This window comes from Phoxinus phoxinus, assembly GCF_949152265.1.
Source record: "Phoxinus phoxinus genome assembly, chromosome: 20".
Lineage (NCBI taxonomy): Eukaryota > Metazoa > Chordata > Actinopteri > Cypriniformes > Leuciscidae > Phoxinus > Phoxinus phoxinus.
This window is the reverse complement of record NC_136895.1, coordinates 25,394,642-25,411,560: the sequence shown is the minus strand read 5'-3', so window position 1 is coordinate 25,411,560 and position 16,919 is coordinate 25,394,642.

Here is a 16,919-nt window from a genome sequence, read left to right as displayed (position 1 = left end):
AGTGGCTTGTCATGGGTGATGGAACAGGCGCCCCTGTCGGATTATATTAGAGGACACTGATTGGCTAAATTGTATGTCACATCTTGAATACGTGTATACCTTGAATCAGCAATTGGCTAAACTTCTACAAAGTTTGGGAGCTCGTCAGACAGTCGAACTTGAGATGTGCAGACAGGCAGACGGGACATATGGGGAAAGCATATACCATATAACATTATATAAATACTTATTTAAATAATTTATAATATTAATTTTATGTGTGTGTGGCTCAGGGAGGGCGGCACCCTGGCACCCTCTATTGGCCAGCCGCCACACGTCATCCCTTATGAAAAATAAGCATGGTGTTACACTAGTAAAACTGTAGTAACTAAGTTTAATTTATTGATTGATTATTAATGTGGTTACTGCAGTGATAACCTTGGTAATTTTGGGGCTACTGCAGTTTCACTGCAAATAGTTGAACTGGTTAGTGTAGTAAACCAGATAGTTCATTTCCCGACTGTTGTAGGATAGGCCTACTCTGTACAACGATTGCACTTTTTTTCCTGATAGTGTATAATTTATTAATAACAATTAGCCTACAGAACATAGCATGATCCATTTGTACTTTTAAAGTTTAATAAGTTAAATAACAATAAACTAATTATAAGAAACGTTACATGCACTTTCCATTTGTTTATTGTGAAATAAGTCACAAGTCCCCAGTGCTTCTCTGGCATCTGACAAGGATTGTTCTGGGCTCCCAAACGCATCGTAATCCTAAACGGATCGCAGAATCTAGCGTTTAAAATGGTTTCTTATGACATCCTTTATGTTATTGAGGAACGCCTCCGCCCCCTGGATCTCGTGTACTGCAGTGACGTGCTACTGGCCCTGTTTAGGGGCGTCAGCGATCGTTCTCTGTGATTGACTGGTACTGGTTCAGCATTTGCGTAGGCCTAATGATCTAATGAGCAAGAGAAATACTAGGGTGGAGTGGGAAAACGACCCCCTCAAGGAAAATGTGATATTACACTGTGAAACAAAACATAAATGTGACTATAATTGCCATCCCAGTTTTGAGTGACTATGGCAGGAGTTATTCACCAAATATTAAAATTGCTCAGCCTTCATAATTAATTTGTATTTTGACTGAAAATATTTTTGTACAAAGTGGACGTTTTGCCCCAGCGGTGGGATAAAATGCCCACTTCCTTACCAACCAGTTTGCTTCATAGATCAACAGCAAAATTAACAGACTATAGTTTTTAATCTCTAAAAGTAAAAGGCAAGTAATGTATTAACATGTATATATATATATATATTTATTTCAGGAATGTCCAAAATTTGTAACATTTATATTTATACATATAACATATATATGTATAAAAACACAACTGAGCCTTGCTAACAAATATGTTGTAATGTATAAATAAATATATAAACAAACAGAAAACCCTAAATAAATATTAAACTTATAAATTAGTATATTTAGCCTATGTAGTGAAATATTCAATAAATGAATTAAAAGCCACTATGTTCTATCATTGGGTCACCTACCACCTTCCATCAGTTAACTGTGCTAGCAAGCTATAATGCTTACTTGAGGTAATTTTTTCATGTTTTGTTCAAATATTTTGATTTTACCACCTTATACTGCATTAAGTGCAAAACAAATTATTTGATAGACATATGTTATTATAGTCATTATGATAGAGAGAAACTATGCCCCTTGGGTGGGCATTTTACCCCCTCAAGCTATGACTTTTAAAAAAATGTTTACATTTTTTAAATATAATTATATTAGTTATAAATATATGCTCTCAAACTACAGACTTCACTATTCATCTATCATACATCACTGAGATATCCTGCAGAACAATATTCTCTTAAACACTTCTTTACTAATATCTGAAAATTATAGCACGTATCATGTAACCCCTTCTCTTCAAATACCTCCCTGGCAGAGTCAGCTTCTCCATAGAGATGTGTATATCCCCGTTGTCAACGTAGAGAATGTGTATATCCCCGTTGTCAACGTAGTGCAACAGTAAAAATGTATCTTGACTTCCTGTAATGATTATTTTGGGAAAAACAGGTGGGGGCGTTTTACCCCACTCTACTACACAGTTATCAGTAGAGATGGGAATTGATAAGAATTTAACGATTCCATTATCGATATTGCTTATTGCCTAATCGGGAGCACCGGGATAATTCCCCGTGGGCCGGTCTGTTTTATTGGCCAGGAGGGCCGGTGTTGTCATGGCACTGGGTTGAATGCTTTCCCTATAGCCTATAGGCTCCAGTCACAGCGCAGCCCCACTATTGTTTCATTATTATTTTCTTGCAGCCGCACAAATAGCCTGAGTCAGGGTCGTATCACCATTGAGGTCCCCGAGGTCCGACTGCGGTCACGCCATCTGCGCGCTTGAGAAGCGCGGTCGCACCATCTACGCTTAAAAACACACTGCGCCTCTACACGAGGTTGCGTGGTAGGCTCAATGTGTATGCGTTTGGTTGTCGGCAGACTTTTTAAAAGATATTCATAATAAAATCAAATTGTTTTCTGCAAACTCCACCAGATTCTTGTTCTACATCGCACAGGCTAACACTGTGGTGATTTTCATGTTGTTTTACTGTTTTATTATTTAATAATTACCTGCCAAAGTCCTATACTGTATACCTGGCTATAAAGCAATATTTAATAAATTAATTTTTAATGCGCAGTGTGTTTTTAAGCGTAGATGGCGCGACCGCGCTTCTCAAGCGCGCAGATGGCGTGACCGCAGTGAGGTCCGGACCTCGGTAATTTTCTGAGTATAACGAACGTTGTGAAATAATTGCGTAATATAACTCTAATTTGGTGCTGCAATGACTAGCATATCGCGACGATAACCGACCCCATCATCTGAGCTGCTTCAGTACTGAAACACCGCTCGTCGGCAATGCCAAAATGTTTGAGATGACCGATCAAAGCAAGCTGGATATACAGAAGCGCGAGCCAAGGCCGCGCGCGAATCCCAACGCGACGCTTCATCACGAGATAAGATGCAAAGTGGCTAAACTAAACAGCTGTTTTACGATAGAAGTTTTAAACGACCGACATAAATAATCAGTTTGCAAAGACTGTATCAATCAAAGCTCAGCTTCGGGAAGGGGAGATTACAGGTAGGCTAGTCTAAGATAAAGACTGGGAGAAGAAGAACGAGAGAAGGATATGGAGATGAGAGAGGAGAGCAGGTAGAGCAATAGCCTATTCTTGCATACTGTGCCCAGAATGAGAATAATTTTATTACAATGGATTCCTATTTAACAGATATTTCTTTGCCAATGACAGTGGAAAAATAATATGCCCCCCCGAGCCCCCTAGCAGATCACTTTTGGGACCTCTGTATTTGTAAAACCCTGTCTACCTATTGAACAGAACATTATACATTTTTTAAATTCAATGAATTGCAAGGCTGTACAGAACAGTGCACTATTCCAGACTTATAGCCTACTGAGGGTTTAATTACATTATTTTAATATAGTTTATCGGGAACTAAAGTCTAATGGTGCGTTCACACCGGACGCGAATAGCGCGTCAGGCGCGAGTCATTTCAATGTTAAGTCAATGCAAAGACGCGTTACGCGCGTAATTGACTTAACATTGAAATGACTCGCGCCTGACGCGCTATTCGCGTCCGGTGTGAACGCACAGTAAGGCATGAAATTCCAGGGCTGAAAATTAGTTCTGGCTCCGCGTATAATAATGTGAATGTTTGGGTTTGGGCGATCGGGTCCACAGTTACATCGAATCACAGCAAAATATAGTGATCTTTGTGAAAAAAATAAGTGAACATCGAATCACACTCTACTAAAGCTAACCATAATACTACTACAGCGGTCAAAGAAAACACCTGAAGAGATTGTAACAAGTTCTTACCATTGTCGAGTAAAATCAAGATCACCGACAGCGAATTAAAGAAAATCTTCATTTGCAGCATGTTTTCATGATTCTCATCGTAAAATCATTCTGTTGTTCTGCAGAGAAATTAACATGTGAGCCTCCATACTGAAGTGTATTGAAGTCACAATTTGAGCAGATGACAGTGAATACAGCGGGTGTGTGTGAGAGAAGAGGGTTGTCCGCAGCCGCATAACGAAAAAGGGATGTGTCTGTGTTTTCATCATCTTCTACTTTCAAACCAGCATTATATGCCACCTACTGTACAGGACTGTGTAATATCAGGGTATATTACAGACTTCAGGTCAAGAAAAAAAGGATATAATAATAATAATTCTTCAATATATATATATATATATATATATATATATATAGAGAGAGAGAGAGAGAGAGAGAGAGAGGGAGAGAGAGAGAGAGAGAGAGAGAGAGAAGAGAGAGAGAGAGAGAGAGAGAGAGAGAGAGAGAGAGAGAGAGACCTCTGAATCTGACATGACTGTTATATAGGCTTAGGGTTAGTGTTGTGGATTCAGTATTTTATTTGAATATAAAGCTGTTCTTTGAGGACATTAACTGTGAGGTTCATTAAAAGCAGCTAATTTTATTTCAACTGATGACCCATACATTTCTAATTTACCAACAGAAGGGTGAATGTGTGTTGCAGAGTGAGCACTGAAGATAGCAATGTGCTGAAACATTTGCTCTTGTTCATTTGGTTTAAATTCACTTTGCACTTTTTGCACTATGCAATCCAGAAAATAAATAAAAATGTTTTGCTACTTCTGTAGTCTGTACTGAATTCAGTGTGCGACCAGACACCTTCTTGCTCGTTTTCATAAAAAGCAGGGCAGGAAGAAACTCTTCACCTAAACACACACACACACACTGAACACACACACTCTCTTCACCTATAGCTGATGGTCCAGATCAAACCACATTTCTCAAGTACACCGATCAAGGTTTCAGTTTGCCTCAGAAGATGAACTTCAATAAAACTTGTACTATGAGATCAGAGACAGTTTTAACTTTTTACTTTGGTTTTTAAATACACTAAAATTGAGAACTGAATAAATATGTAATATACATAACCATCTTAAAATCACTAGAATTCGTAGAGTTCACTATTCTTCTACTTTTTCAACTAATTTTCAAAAAGTATGTTAAATGATAAGAAATAAAGAATATTTCATACATAAATAAACTGTAGATGAATTTAAATCCCAGGTTAGAGTTATAATCCCTGATTTGCTAATCTGTGTTTAATATTAAGTGACGCGACAAACTCACGTGGTTTTGTGTTCTGCGCTGTTCTGGACGTTCTCAACTTGTAAACTATAAAAACTACAGCTGATTTCAGGCTTTGTAAACCATCAGAATCTTTAATCTGTGTAAATCTGTTTGTTCTCCAGGTGTGTTTGGAGATTCAGTGTCAGTGATGGAGGGAGATTCTGTTACTCTAAACTCTGGTGTCTCTAAAATACAAAAAGACGACGACATGCTGTGGATTTTTGGAGCTGAAAAGTCTCTCATATTTAGAATGAGAAAAAAAAAGCAAATCTTCTCCACAAATTATGATGTTCTTGATGGGAGATTCAGAGACAGACTGAAGCTGGACGATCAAACTGGATCTCTCAAGACGACTCGACGCCTGTGAAGAGACGACCCAACGCCGGCGATATGTTATGCCCTAAATTTTATGATTAACTAACTGTATTTTTGTATGTATATTTTTGAAATGCATTTTCTGTAAAGCTGCTTTGAAACAATATGTATTGTGAAAAGCGCTATACAAATAAACTTGAATTGAATTGAATTGAATCTCTGACCATCACACACACCACAACTGAACATACTGGAGTTTATACACTAGATATAAATGAAGCAAAAACAACATCAAAAACATTCAGTGTTTCTGTCTATGGTGAGTAGATCATTTGTATTGTGCTTCAGATATTCTTGCTTTATCAAAGGAATATTCAGTACAAACAACAGTATTTGTGCCATAATGTTGATCACTATAAAAATGTAAGCAAAACTCAAGGTTATGATGAGGCGCTTATGTTAATGGAAACTTTTAGAACTTAAAAGTGAAGTTTATAATTGTATAAAGGCACTTGCATTAATTATTATGTCAAACCTAGTTTATTATACAATGTGTAAACTGTTTTGAGTTTATAGTAATTTTAGGGTTTAAAGATATGGTACTGTGCTATTTCGGAGCAGCTAGCAATAACTTAGTTTGAAAGCATGAGATTCCACATTTCCTTCAGAGCATCTCTAAAGCCACGCTTGCTTCAAAACACATGAACACACACAGCAGAGCGTCACGAGGGACGGCGTTAAACTTCCTCATGTCTCAAAGCACACATTACAATAATAATGAACAGAGCTCTACTCGTACCTCATGACCAGGGGCGGAGTGGCAATCGGGAGAGTCGGGACTTTTCCCGGTGGGCCGGTATTGTTTTGAGGCCGCGAGGGCCGGTCTGATAATAATTATACATTGCAAGTTAGCAACACCATCCGGCGGCCTGATGTGCGGCCGCTGCCCGCTGGTCAAACTGTGCAGCCTCTCTCTTTTTTCATCTCGCTGCACCTGGAAAAAATGAGCGCGTCGCTTCAATTATGAGCGCACTTTGCCGCGCGCCTACATTTGAAATAACGAACTCGAGCGCGCAAAAGACGCAATATGTGAACGGCCCCTTGGTAGCGTACTGGTAGCTCGCAAGCGACGTTTTGGAGACCCCCCCACCTAACAAAAACTCGTTGAAAAGACGTAGAAAAGACGACATTGCCAGACGTCTAAACAACGTTAAAATTTGGTTGAAAAGTGAAAGGTGAAAAGCCGTCTTTTTCAGGTCGTTGAAAAGACGCCCATAAAAGGACGTCCTATTCGCGTCTTAATACGGTTGTAAAGTGAGTTGAAAAGACGTCTTTTTCAGGCCTAATTTCAACCGTGAATTCATTAGATTTTATTTTCATAATTACTGTAAAAAAATAAGACAATTCACAAAATAGTAACAAACCATTTATTGACTCATTTATCAAATACATCTTTCACGTAAAAGAAACACTTTCCTGATCACATCTTAAGCCTGCATTTGATCAAACATACCCTGAAATTTCACAACTTATATTGTGAAATATTACTACAATAAAAATAACTTTTCTATGAATTAATACATAAATAAATATACATGTAAATATATAGTATGTACAAAAGTATGTAATTTATTCCTGTGATCAAAGCTGAATTTTCAGCATTACTCCAGTCTTCAGTATCACATGATCCTTCAGAAATTATTCTAATATGATGATTTGATTCTCAAGAAACATTTATGATTATTATCAGTTGTACGGCTTCACATTTTTGTGGAAACTATGACAGTTTTCAGTATACTTTGAATATAACTTTCAAAAGAGCAGCATTTATTTGAAACATTTTTTTAACAATTGAAACGTTTTTACTGTGACTTTTGATTAAATTAATAAAATCTTTAAATTTATACAGAAAAGATAAAAAAAATTCAGTATAAACATTTTTTCAAAACAGTAAATGTTTATATAACAGAACAATGACCAATTATAACCACATTAGAAAACATTAAAGGGATAGTTCACACAAAAATGTAAATACCCTCATGTCGCTCCAAACCCTTAAGACTTTTGGGGAGAAGACAAATTAAGATATTTTTAACCGATGCCTTGTGTGCACAAATAAACAATTTCATCTTTATTCACAAATTATGTATCTCCGACGCATGTTGCACCATGAGATGGCCGGCTCTCACACCAACACAACACTGATGAATCGTGGTGCTCCGTAAACACGTTTCAGAGATATATATTTTGTGAATAAAGATGCAATGTTTTTTTTGCACACACAAAGCATTCACATCGATTCATAAAGTTGAGGTTAAACCACTGGAGTCATATTGATTATTGTTAGAATAATGTCTTTACTACCTTTCTGAAGCATGAAAGTTTTAGTTGCATAAACTGTGAAATGGAGGGACAGAAAGCTCTCAGATTTCATTAAAAAGATCTGTATTTGTGTTTCAATGATGAACGAAAGTCCTACAGATATGCAATGACATGAAGGTGAGTGATTACATTTTTGGTTAAATTTGACACATTAGGTAAATCAGTTCCCTCAGGGGCACCAGTAGATCTCTCCCTGATCTCTGATCTTCTGGTTCTGCTCCTTCCACTCCCCCAATCACGGATTATTGAGCCACGACAGAAGCTTCCACTTTGAATGCTTTCCCAGCCAGCAAAAAGTCGTCTATTAGACGTTGAATAGACGTAATTTTTACGGTCTAATTACGGTCCACTGACGGTTGAAAATGAAAATTGAAAAGACGTCAAATTTGTCCGACTTTTCAACGTTTAATTTTTTTTTATAACTTTGACGGAATATGTAAAACTCTTTAAATTTATTTGAGATAATAATGAACATGGTTTGGTAGTTTGTTTTCTCTGTTGTTTTAGCATGTATAACAGACTTATCCTAGCTGTCTTAGATTATCAGTTGAAAACATTTTAGATGATCAGTTGAAAACACGTAGTCAAACAGTCCGGCCAAAACTACTTAGTTGAAATCACGTCGTAAACCAGTCCAAGGCGGACCGACCTATTTTCAACCATATTTCAACGTTGAAAGACGGTAATTGTTTACTGGGTTAGCCTGGCTGTTTTTTCTCCAGCATCTAAGAAAGAAAACAATAACCAAAATGTAAAGTTTACACTTGAGTTTTCCCTCTACATATACGTGCAAGATTTCAGTCATAGATCAATTGTAAATGTCTGCTTGATTAGACATTACCTGTCTAGCGATGTATGTTTAAGCTGAAATATATTGGTTTGTGTTTTAAAAGCATCTATCACATGTCATTTGTAGTAGGGATGCATCGATCCGATATTCAGTATCGGGATCGGCTCCGATACTGCCATTTTTGCTGGATCGGGTATCGGTCAGACGAGGCCGATCCAAATCCGATATTGTGCGTTAGTGCGTATACTATTCTGTGCTATTGTTAAGCCCCACAAAAGGGACAAACGCATTATAAAGCACCATAAAGTTGTCGTGCACTATATTATAAGTGTTCTGAAGCCATTATATAGTATAATGTGAGATAGAAATGAATATTTAAGTCATTAAATTCAAGATCACGTAGTTACACTTTTCCCTCCGCTGCGGCTGTCAGTCATTCTCCATTCAGCATCTGACAGCGCGTCGCGTTCGGTTACGACAGTCAACACGATGAAAAACTCTCTCCAAGATGATTCAAAGTTACTATAATTATACTTGATCTGTAGATAAAGGTCTTTGGTTTTGCATTAAACAACTTTATCTTGCTGGACGTTATTGCTGTACCTTAATCATGTTACTTTCTACCGGGTGTCTCAACACTGGAGTCAGAGCATTATAATTGTTCTTCACGCGCACAGTAACTGACATTTAAAACTTTTAAAAGAAAATGCTCAATAAACTATTGCATAGATAGATAGATACTGTATAATACACTACGCAACAATATGTCTTTCCTTTGTGATTTGAACTTTTGAAAGCGGACTCGAAGCGCAGCGCGCTGTGACTCGTGTTGCTTCAAGCGCATCATTCTGCGCTCGGGATGCGCATAAGCGATGTGTGCCGCACTGTATTGGAGCCTTTTATATCATTATACAGCGACGCAATGAACGATTATTAATAGCCTTTTCAGTTCTGTCCTATATATCATATGTTGCTGCCTCATTAAAACGCTGTGCTATACATTTAAAACATGTCTCAATTTTATAGTAGGCCTAGGCTATATAAAATAATTTATCTTTTTGATTTTTGTTATCTTGTTTTTCATTATTGTATTTTACAACAATACAAAGAGCAATGTGTAATGTTTTACCAAATTTAGTGTTACACTTATTGTCTCATATTTGTTCCCCACTAAATGTTTTTTCATGTTCAGATTTAATACAATTATTGTGCACTTGTGATTTTTTCTAGACTAAATTTTACTGCTAAATTAACCACTAATCTAGTTTATAATAGCATTTTTGTCACAAATTATGATCATATTTTTCTTTATAATGAAGTTAAGTAGATTGTGTTTAACACACAAAACTGTGATTATCAGTTCATAGAGTTATAGAAATTCTACTTGATTAAAAAGAAAAAACTGTGCTGGTATCGGATTGGTATCGGTATCGGTCGATACTCAGAATGTCTGGTATCGGATCGGATCGATTCTGAAAAAATGGTATCGTTGCATCCCTAATTTGTAGCGAACTGTCTCGTCTCGTGTGATTAAAGGTTTGAGCTTCAGAACTTCCGATAAGGGAACATACATAGTGAGTTTTTAGGGAGCAAATGTTTTAGTGCACTGTAAGGATTTTGTGATTAAGACGGCTCTTAACCACTAACTACTGAGCTAGGGACCTGAGTGATATTATGAAAGAAATTGCACAGTAAAATGTTCTGTAAAGTAGGCTAATAATAATAATAACATCTATTAAAACTTATTTTAAAAAGGAATATCACACAAGTTTTCATACATGTTTTAATTTAAACAGTAAACTTGCCAAAACAATAACACAATTTTCTTTCAAAAGCACCATTTCTAAAAGTAAATTTGTTTTGTGCCTATAATGTTTTATTTAAAAAATGTTATTGTCAGCTGATAAAACCTGTGCTTCAGGGACCATATTCATATAACATCTAAGGCTAAATGTAGAAAATCAGTCCAGTCTCCTCAGCTGTAAATGTCATTGGCTGTTAAAGTCTTGTGTTGCTTATAATAAATTGACATGTTGATAACACTTAGTCTCATAATGCTCTCAATTACATGTCGTTGCATACTGTATGCATTAGTGAGTGTGGTGGTGCTTATGGGGTGATGAGACGGGTTGGGGGGGGGGGGGGTGGTGGTGGTATACTCACTACAAAAAACTAGACTACACCACTGTAACTCCCCATGTAGGGCCGGTGGTCTACGAAATTTCCCGGTAGATTTTTTGGTCCCACTCCGCCCCTGCTCATGACTGCTGCAGATTCATCTCACCGTTGATACTGTTGACATAGAAATGCATAAATCCGAGTCTGAGGATGTGAAAAGCTCTGAGACATATATAGTCCAATAGATTTATCTAGATTTATGTTAGATCTGTAATGTTTTCCAGCTCGTCTGCCTGTTCCTGTCATCATCAGTAACCCTTCACACTGTTCTTCATCATCAAATTGTTCACTGGTGTGTTCCTCAGTGTTGAATGTGTGTGATGCGACTCTCTCCGAGTACGCAGGAATCAGTGTGTTGTCCAGCATCAGTGTGTGTGATCTCAGCATCAGTCTCTCTCTACCTCTGGAGGTGGAATATCAGGATAAAAACACCTACAGCTGTGTGCTGAACAATCCCATCAGCAACCAGACCACGCATCTGGACATCCACACACTCTGCCACACATGTGCAGGTACCACAGCACTGATGATATATGTGTGTATTTACTGACCTGATCTCTGACTTCTGTTGTAGATCACACTGATGCGTTCACTAATGTCTCTCTTTTCCTCTCCTTCAGTTCCTCCAGTGTCAGTGTCTCTGATAGTGTGGATCTCTGCTGGATCTCTGATGATTGTTGCTGGATTTTGGACCTTCTGGATATGCAGAAAATGTAGAAAACTTGACAAAGAATGCAAGTATACAGCTTTTAAACAAATAATAATTTGAAAACATGCTCTCAATATTTTAGCCAAATAATAGCCCTATTTTACCATTTCATTAAAATGATTCTTGTTCAAACAGTCGAGACTTGTTCAGATGAGATCACTTACGCTGGATTCTACAAAAGAAACGCACAGCAATCGGTGAGACAATTTTTTGGTAATTTGTTGAGTATTTCTATAATTTCAGATCCTGATCAGTGTGCACTTGTGCTTTTGTCTGTATAATATGGAAGCCCATTTCCACCACATAAGGGGAAAAAACATGATATACTAAATCAAAATGATGAGATTAAAAAGTAAAAAAATATCACAAAGATTAGGAGTGGCGAGGCTCGTAAACGGCGCACACTACCGCCCGCGCCCTCTGGGGACTCAGAGATGGGAATGCCAGTTCTTTGGAAGAAGAGGTTCTTCCCCGGCCCTCCACCGGGGGAAGGAGTAGCCCTGCACCCACTTCCTGGAAAGAACTGCAGCCCATCTCTAAACCTGCCCGTAACGGGAGCGCCGCATCGCCTGACATCCGGCAGGTGCTCTGAGTGGTTTACTAATCAAAAGAGCCACATCTCTGTGCTATTCTTCTCAGTCTCTGTGACCTTCTGGTTTGATGTCTCGGTTCCCTCCTTCAATGTGCGTCTGAGGGACTTTTAACCTGATTCATCATCTTCATTCTGGTGAAAATCTTAAGTCTGGTCACTTAACATAATGGCAGGTCTCATCAACAACACATTATTTTGGGAATAATATATGTTCGAAGCACAGGACTGAAACTGTTTACACACTGATAAGTAAGAAAATGGATCCCGCTCAAAGACGCAGATATTAAAGGGATACTTCACCACTGCAAAGATTAATGTGTATTTAAATTGGGTCATTTATGTAATAAAGGGCCCTTGGCATGAGTCCACGAGGGTGCATTGTGAGGTATTTTTGGGACAGACTCGATCGCCACGCCGGAAATAGGAAGACGGTCCGGTTGTTGTTTAAATATTATATTTCTACATTTACATATGACTCAGTAAAGCCCTGACATTCGGTTATATTTATTTAATGAATCATAATGCGATCGTAGCCTATTATTCAGTGCGCTATTTATGTTTATATTATATATAAATATTTATTTATATTTATGTTTGAGACATCAACCACTGGTTGATGATCATAATGTTTGTATAAACTGTAGGTAATAACTGGTAAAATGTACACATAGGTCATAAAAACCATAATGATATTTACACTTAAATATTTTCTTCTCATCCATGTTAACGTGAGCGAAAGCTCCTCCCATTCGTTGTCTGATTGGCCTTTCGCAAATTCGCAAATATTCCTGGGTAGTTAAAGTGTGTGAAGCCTGCATCTATGCGGGCTTCGCGGAAGACCGCTTCAAGGGTACAAAGCTGCTGAGCACACTTCAGAGCGTTAAAATGATGAATGGGACGGTCTACGGACTCGTAGACTCAGCGAGCACGCGCAATTTAAGTCCACGAGACCGAAAGTCCACATCATGTGCACCATTTGGGACAGGGCCAATGTCTAATAAGGGGAGAAGGTTCACTCTCACTACACGTCCGGCTTCTGAACTGGTTGCAGTTCCACTCTGATTCCACATGAGGGCGCTCACAGAACGAGTGCAGAATGAATAGAGGTCTATGGAGCTATACCCCTCAAAATACACTTTTCTGAAGATATAATTTTTTGTCTAGTAATTTGAATGTTGTATTCGAAAGGAGATGCAAAGAAATTGCACATTGCTGGGTGTTAGATTTTTTAGAGTCACTTATTTGCTTTAAAAAGTTTTTCAAAATGTCAATGACGTCATACACATCGTACGACCAGAGATACTGCTTTACGGCAACCCTTCAGTCACTTTGGTGCTTTCGTGCTTTCGCGCTCTGCACTTTCTTTTCTCACGAGGCATCGACAACACAGCGGACAAAGGTAAACACACAACACAGCGGACACAGGTAAACACACAACACAGCGGACACAGGTAAACACACAACACTCTCCGTAGACGGGCTCTGGTTTTACTTTAGCGCTCCTCCTCTCCATCTCTCGCCCATAGCAGAGTAACGGTTTGAGGCGAGTGGTGAAGCGGTTTCAACCCAAGCCGTCAAACCTACGTCATCAGAAAAGAACGCCATTCCAGACTGGAAGTAAATTTTCAGACTTTGATTAAAGATAACTTCGGCAAACAATTTTTTTCTGTGTATTAACTTGCACGGATTAAATGTTCACCACAAGACTAGTAATATCCGCTAACAAAGTAAATAGGGTCAATTTTGATTTCATGCCGACTTTAATGTATTGTCTTAATAAATAACATGCTGGTTTACTTTGACATTCTTAGCTGCTAATAAATCGTGGCTAATAAAGTCACAGAAAACACCTTAATTCCATTTTGAACAATGAGGTGGATAAATTGTCTGATATTTTAATAATACATAGTGTGTATACTACAAGCAGTATGCATTCTGCTTTAGACCCCCATCTAGTGTCCAACCTAGGAATTTACTATTCAAAGAATGTTCATTAGATGTTTTTAATGCCATTTATCACTCACTCGCTCGCACACACACACATACGCGCGCACACACACAGACAGACACACAGACAGACACACACACACACACACACACACACACACACACACACACACACACACACACACACACACACACACACACACACACACACACACACACACACACACACACACACACACACACACACACACACACACACACACACACCTCCAACCCTGATCAAACACACTTAGCTGTGAGTTTTTAGTGATCCTGAAGACAATGATTAGCATGCTCAGGTGTGTTTGATCTTCAGTGTTGGAGCTAATGTGCAGGACAGTGGCCCTCCAGGACCGAGTTTGAGGAACCCTGGAATAAGGTAATAATGAGTGTTGCCTAAAGAAAATTGTAAGTCAACTAACGGAAGGCAGACAATCTTACCTAATAAAACATGAAATATTAACAAAATATCAAAATAAGTCTGCCTGCTCGGAGTAAAACAAAAACTTGCACTTGGTGGTAAATATCATTTCAGACAGGAAGACATGACAACTCCCTTGTTATTCACATGAAAAAAGTACAAATAATTATAATAAAAAGGTTTAATTTGTGTGGAAAATGTGCGCTGTAGGTAAGCGTCAGTTGTCAACATTCGGCCGGGTTTTAGGCCACTAGAGGCCCCCATTGTGCTTTGTCTGATCCTTTTGGTTTTCCTTAGTTCTTTGCTCTGTGTTTGAATGTTAACACCTAGCCTCAGTGAAGCGGTGAACGTTTATTGCTCCAGTTGGACTCTCTTGTGGTAGGCTACTTGTTTATTTTTGGATTCTCTTTTGAGACTTTTTCTGCTGTACCTACTTTCCTTGTGGATTTATATTTTCTTGCCTGAAGAACTTACATTTTTTTTCCATTATTAAAACACCGTCTCTAGTACTGCTGTGTCGGCCTCATCTTCAGGGTTCTGCTGACTATTAGTGGTAGTTTGCTAAGTGACTGTTTCTCACACCGAGTTTGTGACCGGTTCTTGACAATCAGCATCTGGAGAATACAATTTAAAATACAATATATGATAACAGCAAGATGTCAACATTAAAATGATAACAAATATACCCATCTCTATCAATGTCGGCAATGGTACAGCAACAACACCTGGCACTGGTAGTGCAGTCGATTCAGTATCTGCGTCAGACTGACATGGAAGAGAAGAATTGTTGAATAAATTTGTTGTACATTTGACATTACTTGGAAACTTTGGTACCAGAAGTGAAACCACTGAGAACCTAATATGTAATCTCATCAGTATGAGGAACAATCAGTTTAGATTCATTTTCATTTCATTTATTATAATTATTATAACAGGAAAATTTAAGAGCAACAGTTTAGTTACAATAAACGGGCCTGACTCAGTTTAAAAAATGATTTACAGCAGGTTCCTGTTCTGCAGCAACATAGAACAATGATCACAATCACAATTTCTGCATATTTATAGAGGACATTATTATTGACTGGACAGATACAAACAAATAAAACATTAAATACTAAAACAATACATGAACAATCCAGCCCGATCTCATCCCAAGGCGTCATATACTGACGCTTTGACAAATCGTCTACATCGAACGCACATGGCACCCTTTAGTGTCAATATGAGACGCAGATAGAAATGGGCCAGAAGGCGCCTCCTAGCGGTCTAACCCTAACCCTACCCCAGACCTAAACCCAACCATAACTGTGCGTGTCATATTGACGCTAAAGGGTGCCATGTGCGTTGGATGTAGACGATTTGTCAAAAGTGTCAGTATATGACGCCCTAGGATGAGAATGCGTTGGAACAATCAGTGTGTGCAATTATGACTATCAAGTAGAAACAGTTTATATGACTTTTTAAAATATGTGATGGATGATAATGTTCGAATGTGATGGGGAATGTCATTCCAAATTTTAATGTAAATATAGAAAAAGGATTTCTGACCATAGTTAATTTTGTATGGGGGAACTGGAATGAGTGCCTGTGAGACTGACCTAGTGAAGCGTAGTGGTCTCATATTGTTTGTCGGAAGAAGAACTGTGAGTGCTGGTGAAGAGCTATTTTAAATCTGAAAATAAAATGCAATAGCATGACTGTTTACATAATTCTAATAAGTCAAAGCATTTGTGCGTGTCAGCACACTACAATGATGAGACTACTTTGGAAGATTACTGTGGATCTTAAGTGCTCGGTAGTAACGGCGTGCTATCGGTTCAGTAATGGCCTTAGTGGTTAGAGACCAGATTGGAAGACAGTAAGCCATTGTTGAGAACACAATGGCATGTAGGTATGTTTCAGAAACCGAAAAGAAAAGATACGATCTAATCTTGTTATATACATAGAGTTTCTGATTACATTTTTTTGTTAATTTAAAAATGTGTTCCCGATATGTAAGGTGTGAATCAAGTAGCACACCAAGGTAGTTGTAGGTCTTTGTGACAACAAGATATTGGTTTGCAAAAGTAATAAAATCAGTAAAAGAAATATTTTTTTCTGGGTGAATGAAAATAGATGGTTCTTTTTCAACCAATCATGTAAAAGGTGAAGATCAGATGATAATTTGGAATTTCTGACATTAGGATGTGAATCAGAGAAAAAAAAATAATCACAGTATCATCAGCATACTATAAGCATTTTGAGTGTTTACACACTCGAGGGAAATCATTGATGTATAAAAGAAAAGGTAAGGGTCCAAGAATGCTGCCTTGTGGAACACCCATGTCACAAACTAAA